Genomic DNA, 10,884 nt, shown 5'->3' with positions numbered 1-10,884 from the left:
AAGATAAAATCAGAGTTCTCCCTCTCCTTTTCCTGGGGAGCTGCTTTTAAGCAGAGAATTTACTGCTGGTTCCTTTTACACTGAGAAACAGAACTTGAGCACTTCCAGACCCTGACAGCACTTGGTGTGGTGCCTTCCTTTGTACTGCTCTGTGCCTGGGGTGGGCAGCATTACTGACCTAACGATTAGCATCAGTGTATAAGAGATATCCAGGGAGCTGCCTGTAACACAGGCAGGCAGATAACATGATGTACATACCCAGATCAGGCTCAAATGAGGGGTTGGCCATACCTGAATTCTGCAAGCAGCTTCACTAGGATTTGACACTGAGGGTAACCTGAGATGTGGAGAACTTCTATACTCCCTAAAGGACAGCATACCACAGAGCCAGTTTCTTTCATGAAGTTTTCACTACTTCAGACCACAGTACAAGATGGACAGTTTGTGAGGGAACAGCAAGGGCCACCTGCCCCAAGAGGAATTTTGAGCCAGGAGCAGAGCATGATACCAAGGCAGGTGAGAGCAGTTGCCTTACCAATAAGAAGCTGGCATGCTGTGTGAGAAAGTTCTAGATTTACTTTAAATTGGAATGCTTTCAGGGTTAAATGTCATTTTATATAAGATGCTATTCACCTTTCTGATGAAAACCAGCTATTGTGTGTACACAGAACCATAGAATAGCTTGGGTTGGAAAGATCTGAGCAACATGATCTAGTGGAAGGTGCCATCTAATGCCAACACCTTTCACTAGGTCACGTTGCTCAGAGCCCCATCCAACTTGGCCTTGAGCACTACCAGGGTTGGGGCTTGGGGCATCCACAATTTCCCTGGGAAACCTGTTCCAGTATCTCACCACCATCACAGTAATGAATTTATTCCTAATACCTAGCCTAAGTTTCCCCTCTTTCAGTTTCTCCTCATTATTCTTTGTCTTATCACTACAGTTCCTGATGAAGAGTGCCTCTCTGGCTTCCTTGTAAGCCCTGTTCAGGTACTGGAAGGTTGTTATGATGTCTCCACGTAACCTTCTCTTCTCTAGGCTGAACAGCTCCAACTTTCTCAGCCTGACTTCATAGGGGAAGCACTCCCGTCCTCTTACCAACTTTGTGGCCGCCTCTGGACTTGTTCCAACAGTTCCATGTCCATCTTATGTTGGGATACATATGCATACACACACAGCCATGTGTAATGAAACAAATACAAACTACAATACAAAACTTCCAAACATATAGTGGTACTAGATTTGAAGACCAAGAAATCACCATCTTTGAGGGATGGCAGAAAATACAGGGACAGTAATCTCAGGGACAGAAGTCTCTTACTCAAAATTTTGAGGTAAGGACTGGACAGAAAAGTTAGCTCCTTGTGAATGCAGAGAAATTAAATTGAAATAATCCAAATGATTAGGAAGTTTGTAACAGATTTAATACAAATGAAAGTGTTGTAATGTACCGTGTCTCTTCTAAGCACATTGGTATTCTCAATGCACTCTACAAACACTAATAGTTTAATGGTATTTTATCCTTCAATTCACAAACTGAAGTTAAAATCAAAAATAGGAAAGGATTATCCTCTAATGCTCATGATAGGAAAACCATTGGCCCTACACAAACAGTAACATATCCATTGTGGTTTCAAAACCATATCAAATTACATTTTAAGCCATCAACTAATGCTGCTAAACGGACTGGTGCAAGATAGATAGATATCCTGAAATGTTTGGTAAACATTGTTTGTTTAATCATAGTCTCTAATACATACTTGCGGTAGAGATCTTTCCATCAAGAAGCTGAAGTAATGAACATATTGTACTGAAATAAGAAGATCAGCAAGTACAGATCCAGAATGACACAGGGTAACATGTTCAGCTCATTATGCTAGCCTGGGAGTGAAAGTTAGGATATTAACAGCATGCCTTTCCCTCAGGGGTGCATGTGCTTCTTTGGGCAGGAGGAAGGCTACTCAGTTACTTTGGCATTAATAATTTGTTATATACTGTTTATAAATAGTAACAGTTCACCTGTGCCTTGTTTTTTTCTGATTCACAATTCAAGACGTAGAAGTTCTGAATGTGAATATATGAGCTATCTCATAATGTCACCAAAATAAGTTCTTTCACCCATTGTGCAAGAGGCCAGTCCACACAGAGTCAATTTATTGACAGTTCTGTGCAGAAAGGGGTGCTGGGTCAGAAATCCCCAAAGCCAGCACTATGACTAGGAAAACTATTTGCTATTTATACATTTTAGCAAATGAAGGAATTAGCATTCATTGGCTACAAGTTATCTCATTCTTTTATTAATTAGTATTCTTTCTTTTATGGTTAAGGATTCCCTCATTTCTCATGCTAATTAATCTGCATGCCCAGTTTACCTTTTCTTTTGATTTGTGGGTTTCTTGGGTCAGTGGTCAGATCTCCCCCTGCTGAAATGACCTTTTACCCAGAGAGAAATCAGTCAGAGCTGATTTCAGCACAGTTGCTGAAACCCCCTTATCTTGGGGGCTCTGCCAAATGTCCTAGTGGCCTTGTAAATTCTGTATCCTTTGTGCCCATTATCAGTGGTGAATCCTTCTCCCTTAGGCTTTGTTAACCTCCCCCTGGGTCTGAGATCATTAAAGCATATCAAGCTCTAAACTTTAACTAGGCAATTCTACCTACAAGTAATTTATCTTTCTGACATCTGAACATCAATTATGTCACAATGATATGGACTTTGTATGGAATCTGCAGGCATGCTATGAATTCATCTGTCATTGTTGCAGTTCTGTGTCTTTTCCCTTGAGCCTGTGGCTAGTAACCCATCTCTACATGCCTTTCTTCATTCAGATGAAGCAGCACCGCTTGCAAGGCCACACCTTTCCTTTCCCATTGTCTTGCCTGTAGTGCCTCTGCCTTTTGTGGGCAAAGTGTATGAGTTTGAGAAGATAGGGAAGATTAGGAAAATTGTGGGTCCTAGAAGGAATGTGAGTGAGGACAGGAGGGTTGTGCTGGGTAAAGAGAACATCTCATACCAACTTGCAGTGCCACTCACAGAGATCTCAAGATCTCACAGAGATCAGAAGGACTCCCTCTTCCCATGCCAAGTCACCTTGCTTAAGAAAGCACAGTGATGCTCTCTGAAAGATTTCATTCTAATATGACACTATGATCTTATTTGTGGCAGTAGCATAGTGACAGACTCAAATGCCTTTGGTCAGCTTTTGTGACAGGTTGGGTGCCCTCTACTCACCTGGCATGGATGACTGACAGGTACAAGCAGTGCTGCTGTCACGAGCAGAGCCAGCAGTCCAGGTGAAGCAGTGAAATCAAACAGAAACCTGTGACTTGGGATCGGAAACAGGCTTCATTCAGCGCATGTTGGCTGAAGAGGAGCTGACATACGTGGCATGAAAGAAAGATTGCCCAGATGAGGCCTGAATTATGCATTTAGCAGACACTGCTTTTAAAACCAGTTCTCTTGAGTTTGTCATTTATTTATATTCAGTGGATTAGAGAAATACAAACTAACTTATCACAGCAGTGAGCAAAAATATCAATGACAAATGATCAGATGAGAGTTTACTGGATTAGTGGAAATTGGACATCAAAGAAGAAAATAGATGCTTGATTGAGACACTATTAAACCAGGGATTATCAGCAGGTTTAACTTTTTGAAGTGAACTGCATGAGGGTCTCGGGTATATTTCTAACACAGTGGCAAGATACTTTCCAAATTGTAATGTTTCTTATTCTTTTAATCTTAGCCCATCCCAGATATTTTATTTTTACAGAAACAGCCTCAGGGCTGTTCTTTGTTTATTCCAGAGCAGTCATTTTTTTTCCATTCAGCTACATATAGGAATTTAAACTGTGTTATGCCAGAAGGAGTGCCAGGACAAGTCATAGCATTGATGCTTACAAGAGTCATAAACTTCAAGGAGAAAATGAGCTTATCACCACATTAGCCAGGATGCCTTACTGTGTACATTAAGAAGATCAAAGGTTTATTTCCTTGTATTCCCGTGAGCAATGGGAAGACTTAGACTTCCTGAAATCAATAATCCTGTTTTGACCAGTACATTCTTTACTGCTGGTCTTCTCAGGAGCACTGGGCTCCAGTGGCCTCTATTGAGCAGAGATGTCTTGTCCCACCAAGCTGTGCCAGCACACAAGGGGAATTTGGTCTGAACAGTTTCTTCATGTTTGAAGTATTTCCAGGATACTCTTTCTTCTACAGTTTACTAGAGGTCATGATTTCTTTCCTTGGAGAGTTGTTTTAATGTTTTGAATGGAGGCTTTCTCACTGCTTGTTTCTAGAATCCAAATACTCTTTTCACATGGCTTTATTTCTCTCGTTTTTTTTTAAATAAAATTCTTCCCTTTTTTCTTTCTCTGAAGTTTTAAACTTGTGCCTTCAGTGCTAATGAAAGGAAAACTCTTGTTTTCTTACGATGATGTGAACTATGGCTTACAATATCCCCTGGAATCCCAAATTTTCTGTTCTGACAGATGCATCAGTTGTATTAAACTTTACAAGCAAAGGGAAGAGAGACTAAAATAGATTTATACTTTATTTGTTTATTCATGATGTAAGGTAGGTGTGGGGGTTTTTTCCCCTTTTGCATTAGAGATTAAGGTCCCCTTTGAAAACTTGGACCATTAAATAATTTACAATTGAAGCCACAATTGGCACTTTTCACTCTGTGTAGCTGCTGTGTGTACTGTGTAATTTTTACTGCTTGTTCACCTAAGCAAGTAGTGCTTATCTGAAAGCAGCACATTTATGCCAGGGAGCAGAAAGAGCAGGGCTGCCCCAGGAGGGAGCCAGCAGTGGAGGAGACCCTATCCTGACACCTGAATGCCTTCTTGGGCAGGGTGCCTTCCCCCACATCTGAACAGAGCCAGGGCTGTGACATGTTGTAGATGTCGGCGAACCCAATGGGAAGAATGATGATGTCTAACTCCATTTCAGAAGGCTGAATGATTTCTTTATTATAATTATGTTATAATACATTAATATGCTATATAAAAGAGGATACTAAATACTACATGCTACTTTCTCTAACTATCATATCTCACTAACTCACAACTCGTGACCCTGTTCTCCAGAGCCCAGACACAGGTGGATCCGATTGGCCATCAGGCCCAAACAATCCACCATGATCCAACCAAGCGCTCACTCTGGGTAAACAATTCTCCAAACACATTCCACAAGAGAAAAACATGGAGCAGAAATAGAAATTGTTTTCTCTTTAATTTCTCTCTGTGCACCTCAATAAAAAATCCTGAGAGAGAGAGAAATGTGCTTGCCACAGTGACAGGACCAGCCGATGATCCTGAGGTCATCTGTGGAGCTGAGGGGACAAGGAGTTGGAGTCCCTGGGCAGCCAGCAGGAGTCCTGGGCCAGGGTAGTCAGGACACCAAAGCCTGCCTGAGTGCTCACAGCTCCAACAGTTTGGATGAGGGAAGTTCTCCCAGCAAGACATTATTTGGTTTTGAAAGGGTGCCTCCTGCATTCTCCCTAGCTGAATTTAATGCTGTTTAATTGTACTGTTGTTGTAATATAACTGCTCTGTACTTCACTGGTCAGGCTGGGGACGTGACAGGCTGCTTTGGCCTGGCAGCCAGGATAGGACGTGCCTTCTGTCAGGCAGCTGTCCTTTTTCATGCCAGCATTTCCATTTTAGATTATTGTGGAATGATTTATTGCCAGAGCCAGCCAAAGGCAGTAACTGTGACAAATTAAAACTCTGAAAACAATCTCCTTTCAGGAACAGATAAAGTAAACAAGAAACAGAAAGCAGAGGGTTCCCTGTAGTGCTGTTTGGCTGACCCCAGCCAGTGGGTAATTCTGCTACAAGAGGTGTTACACAAAGTCATTAACATCTTCTGGAAATGAATGTATTTCCTGGGCTTTGGTGTCATTTGGAACCAATTCCAGACCTTTTCCTTCATTTAGATTTTCTGCTCTGAAGAACAATAAATACTTAGGCTGTTTGCAATGCTTCTAGCTAGCCCACTTCTTTGTCCCTTTGTCAAGGGAAAAAATAATATTTGATGTGTCCTAAAGCCAGTTCAGTAACTACTGTAGCATGGGTTGTACCAACACAGCAGTAGAGCAGCTGAACATAGCAAGCCCACCTGTGAAGTATAAGGATTTGGGGTTGGTTTTTCTGTCTCTTTGTAGCACAGACTCCTGCCCTCTGTGATGCATGGGAGCTTGCCAGGGGCTACTACTGCAGAGCCTGAACCTGCTGACAAATTTCTAAATACTGCAAAATGGCCTTGACTTCCTCTTCTATGAGAGGGAAAAGCAAGCAATCCTAGCAAAGGAGATTTTTGTAGCAAGGTCATAAAAGGCATAGGATTAAAAAAAAATAATAGGTGTACAGGGGAATTAATTGAAAAAAAGTAACCTTGATTTTATTGCTTTAAGTTCTTGGGCATCAGTTTGATGAACACTGAAACATACATTCTTTTTAGTGAGTTTGAAATACCATAACCTTGAAGAGACAACATAAAATAGGATATTGCCTCATCTTCTTCCAGCATGTTCTGCCCTTCAGCATGTTCTAACAACTCCAGTCCCTGCCAAGAGCTGTGCTTTCCTTTTAAGAGCTAGTCTTTTCTTGGGAGAAACCTAGCAGGAAAGATGATTTACACCTAAATAGCCCCTCTTGGGGATGGCTCTCAGTGTTAATAATCCTCTTTCTAAGTAGGGGAATTCAGGCACTATGTGCTTAAGTGTCTGAACTTGTCTAAGCTCTCAGTAGGTTAACCTCCATGCTGGAAACTGGATCAGACAGTAGTAGAACTGTTTGTGCAGAAGTCCAAATGGATGGGTAAAACTGCTGTCTTGTGGTATAGAAAACATCAGTCTTCCACAACAAGAGTTCCATCAGTTCAGAGATCTGTTTTCAGCCAAATAATAAACATTATCTGACCTTCCAGTAAAAATCTATAAATGAACTCTTTAAGTGTGTCTATTTGCAACATAAATTAATAACTAAGAATTTTTTTTTTTTTTAAAGTTGGAACATAGAGGGCAACGTAGGAACAGTGACACCAAGGTCTGGGTTGATCTGAGATTGTCTCTGAGCTTTACCCACAGCTAAACTGAGGTACAGAAAAGGAGTGTAACACTAATAGTTGAGCAAAGTTTATGCCATCTCTCCTACCAAAGAATGGTTGCAAAACAGAAAAGCTGATGTTAGTTCCGATTCACAACTTTTTACAGATTTCCCAGGGCAAACAAGGGGTATTCCTCAGGCCCTTCTACTTGAATAAGCCAATTAACTACTTCTTGTTCACAGACCAGAAAAAAAGAGAAGAAAAGATTACTCTCATATAAGGAAAGCTCTTAGCAGGGCACAAATGTAAATTTTTTAATAGCAACAAAAGATGAAATGACAAAACCGCCTTCATAGTCATGTTGAATTCTACCATCGTTTAAACAACCTCACAGCCTCTATGCCCCAACAATAGTTCTATATATTATAAACACAAATATAATATATATAAATATATATTATATAAATGATAGTTGTGTATATATATTTTTAAACAAATCATATTTTTCCACTCCAAATGCTGTCTGGAAGAGGATGCCTTCAAGGAAACAATGTGTGAGTCATCCTCAGGAGACCTACAAGTGAGGCACCTCCTTTGGAACAAAGCCATGTACATCCATCTAAAATATCCAATTATAAACAATATTATGTTACTCACATAATTGCCCAACGGCCTTAGAAACAATCTGTTTTTTTAATGACAGTAAGAATTAATGTTGAGTCGTTGATGTTAAAAGCTAGAATAACATCACACGAAGATTAAAATGCCATTTCAGTGATAGTTTATTCTGGATTATGTTAAGAAGCATTGGCCTCTGATCATTTAAGACTCATACATTTTTTACTCCTTGTTAAAAACTTATTTGAATGTCTGAATGTAAAAAATACTTTCTGAGGGTTAATGTGGAAACCTTAGGGCAGATTGTTCTTTTTTTTTTCCTGTGTACCTTTCTGTATTATGAAAATACTATTATAAAATAGATTTCACAAATTCCCAGTGATACGTGGGCTTAATGCTTGCTGTCTGTCTCAAACCCTTGGCTGTAGTTTTGAGTTCTCCCACTCTGAGAGGTATGGGAGAACTAATGCAAGAAAAGAAAGCTTTGAGAAGAGGTAAGTATATGCTAGAGCCTGTTAGTTGCAGATGCGTGCTAGAGGGTCTCACAAAATAGAAACAAGGGTACACCTTGCTCAGAAGAAGAAAGATCCTTTTGTGTGACCTGATGCATCAACTGAAGGACTGTGGAGTCCATCCTACAGTAAGCAGGACCCTGTACAGTGGTAACGCTTTCTTGTTATTCCTGTTGTTCCATCCTACTGCTGGAGTAGGTCCTGTTGGTCTCATCATTCCTGGGCTAACACACCTGTGCCATCTGGGGCTAGCACAAGAGTGAGCTGAATTTCATCCGCTCTCCTGGGAATTGACAGTTCCCAGGGCGAATAAGGGCTCTAGAAGGAAACCCAGAAAACACTGGTTGGTTAGCAAAGTGAAGGCACTATGCAGGCAACTTCTATAATTTCAGCATTTACCTGAAGAAAATGAAATATCTAGCCCCTCCAGCTCTTCTCTCTCCAGTCACTCATCAGGCTGAGGTTTTTGGAGGTTTTCCATAGGACAGAGGTGGGGGACCTTGAGAGCCTGGGAGTAGCCTGGATGCTGAATGACTGCTGGAGGAGTAGAGATTGTTGGTGTTGCTAATGCATGTGCTATTGGGAGAAACTAGCTTTGAGAAATCATCTTATAATGACACTGATGTATTTGTCATGTTCATTTGACTGCACATTTGTTTTGTGGGTAGGAGGAAGCTGGTTTCGAAAGAAACAATTAATGGTGATTAAAAGAAGCTGCTCTGCAGTCAGGAGCAATCACGAGGGTGAGTAGATTGCTGTCTTTCACTGAGTCCTCCAGTGACAGTGGTACCTCTGTATTTCCCTGTCTATAATATTTTATGCCTTTCCTTTTAGTCTTCTTCCTCTTGGATTTTCTTGGACCTCTTTATTACCCCTATTCAGCACCTCTACCTGTAATTTTCCCTTCCTTTTGCCTAAACTGTCTCACAGCTTTTGTTCTCAACCTCACAATTCTCTCAAAAATACAAGCCAAGATTATGCAGCTAGGACATGCTGGACCTGATCCTTGGCACAGATAGCTGGGGGCTGACAGAGGAGGTGACCAAGAGAGGGTTGAAAGACTCACTAGACAGGAGGTTACAGGATGCTGTAATCTGTCTGTATCCAAGCCCAGATGGTGCCGAGTACGTGCTGCACGGATGATGGGAATGGTACGGCTGCTTTCAGTAGTGTATTATCCCTTTATAAAATCATCTGAAAATCAAGGAAATTAATAAAAGTCTTTATGAGTATGTAAAAGTCAGTGCCTGATACATACTGACCTATGATATCTCCCTTATTCAGTTGTGGCAGTGTGTTAGTGTCTCCCTGGTGCTACTGGGATATAATAGGGGCTTTACTGGTTTCCACTGGGCAGTGAGCAGGGCTATGACACAATCACTGACCCAGTTTTATCTGAAACAAACAATCCTTCTCTCTCCTCCCTGAAAACAATAAGATTGTTAGATCCAAGGCCAAGTTCATGTTGTTGTGAACAGCTGCAAATCCACTGACGTCAGCAGAGCTGTACCCACTCAGTAAAACAGAGAGTCCAGCTCACAGTGGGTCTTTGGATAAATTTCAGTGGAAAAATTGCATCTATCTATCTAAAATTCTCCTTAGTTTTTCTTTAGATGGATATGTTTTTTCCTGTTCTGTGTAGTGCAGGAGTTTGCTGTCAAGCAGCTGCTCGTATAAGTGATTCTTGCAGTTCTCTACAAAGCAGATTAAAGTCTGGCTGGATGAACTGGCTACATCATGGACAAGTATGCGATTGTAAGAGGAGAAATAAAACTTCTGATCTCAAGGGCCCAATAAACATGATATCCCAATGCAGCATAGCAGAGAAGTGAAGGTGCTACATGGCCAGCAAGAAGCACGACTGTAATGCTCAAAGGGCTGCTCAAAATGGTCTTAATTTTACAAGTGGCAGTCACTATGGCTTGATCTTGCCCAGTGTTTAAAAACATTAGCCCCATCGACCCTGAGTTACACTAACCTAGAGTGAAGCAGGGAACCAGCACTGCAGAAGCTGGAGCTCCAGAGCAGTCACTGCTGATTGCAAGGACTAATTTTTTCTGTTTTCTTGAGAAGAAGGGAAACTCCACATGGGAATGGAGAAAGTACTGGAAGGGCATAATGATCTCCCCTGGCTTCAGCACCAACTTCCAGACCAACACTGCTGTCTCTGAATCACAGCAGAGCAAGTTGTTTGACCTTTGGGACAAGAAATTACTTCCAATAGGCTGTGTCTACATTAGATTAGATTAGATTAGATTAGATTAGATTAGATTAGATTGTGCTGATCCCATTCCCTGATCAGGGCAGCTGCGTGGGAGTTGCACTCCAGTTCTTCCCATTGAACTTTCATCTCTCTCAGGAGTTTGTATTCTCAGTGTTGAAATGACAGATAAGTAAACAGGACTTCTCAGGGGAAATGAAAATATGACTGCTTATAATTTAGTCAAAATGAGTTTCTGTATGGACATTTGTACAAGAAAGAAACTCCGTCAGTGCAAGAATGGTCACAGTTCTAAACTTCATTTAAGTTATACAGTGAAGTAAGAAGGACTTTCAGCAGCTGACATGTGCATAATGCAACATCAGCAACGACGGTCCATTGATGATGTTCTTTGTGCAGAGTAACATTTAGGCTGACCTTTGATCCAAGCAGCGTGAATGACAGCAGCTTGGGATGCTTACAATGGGTTACTGAAAAAAAA

This window comes from Vidua macroura, chromosome 1 (assembly GCF_024509145.1).
Source record: "Vidua macroura isolate BioBank_ID:100142 chromosome 1, ASM2450914v1, whole genome shotgun sequence".
NCBI classification, from domain to species: domain Eukaryota; kingdom Metazoa; phylum Chordata; class Aves; order Passeriformes; family Viduidae; genus Vidua; species Vidua macroura.
This window is presented reverse-complemented; position numbering follows the sequence as displayed.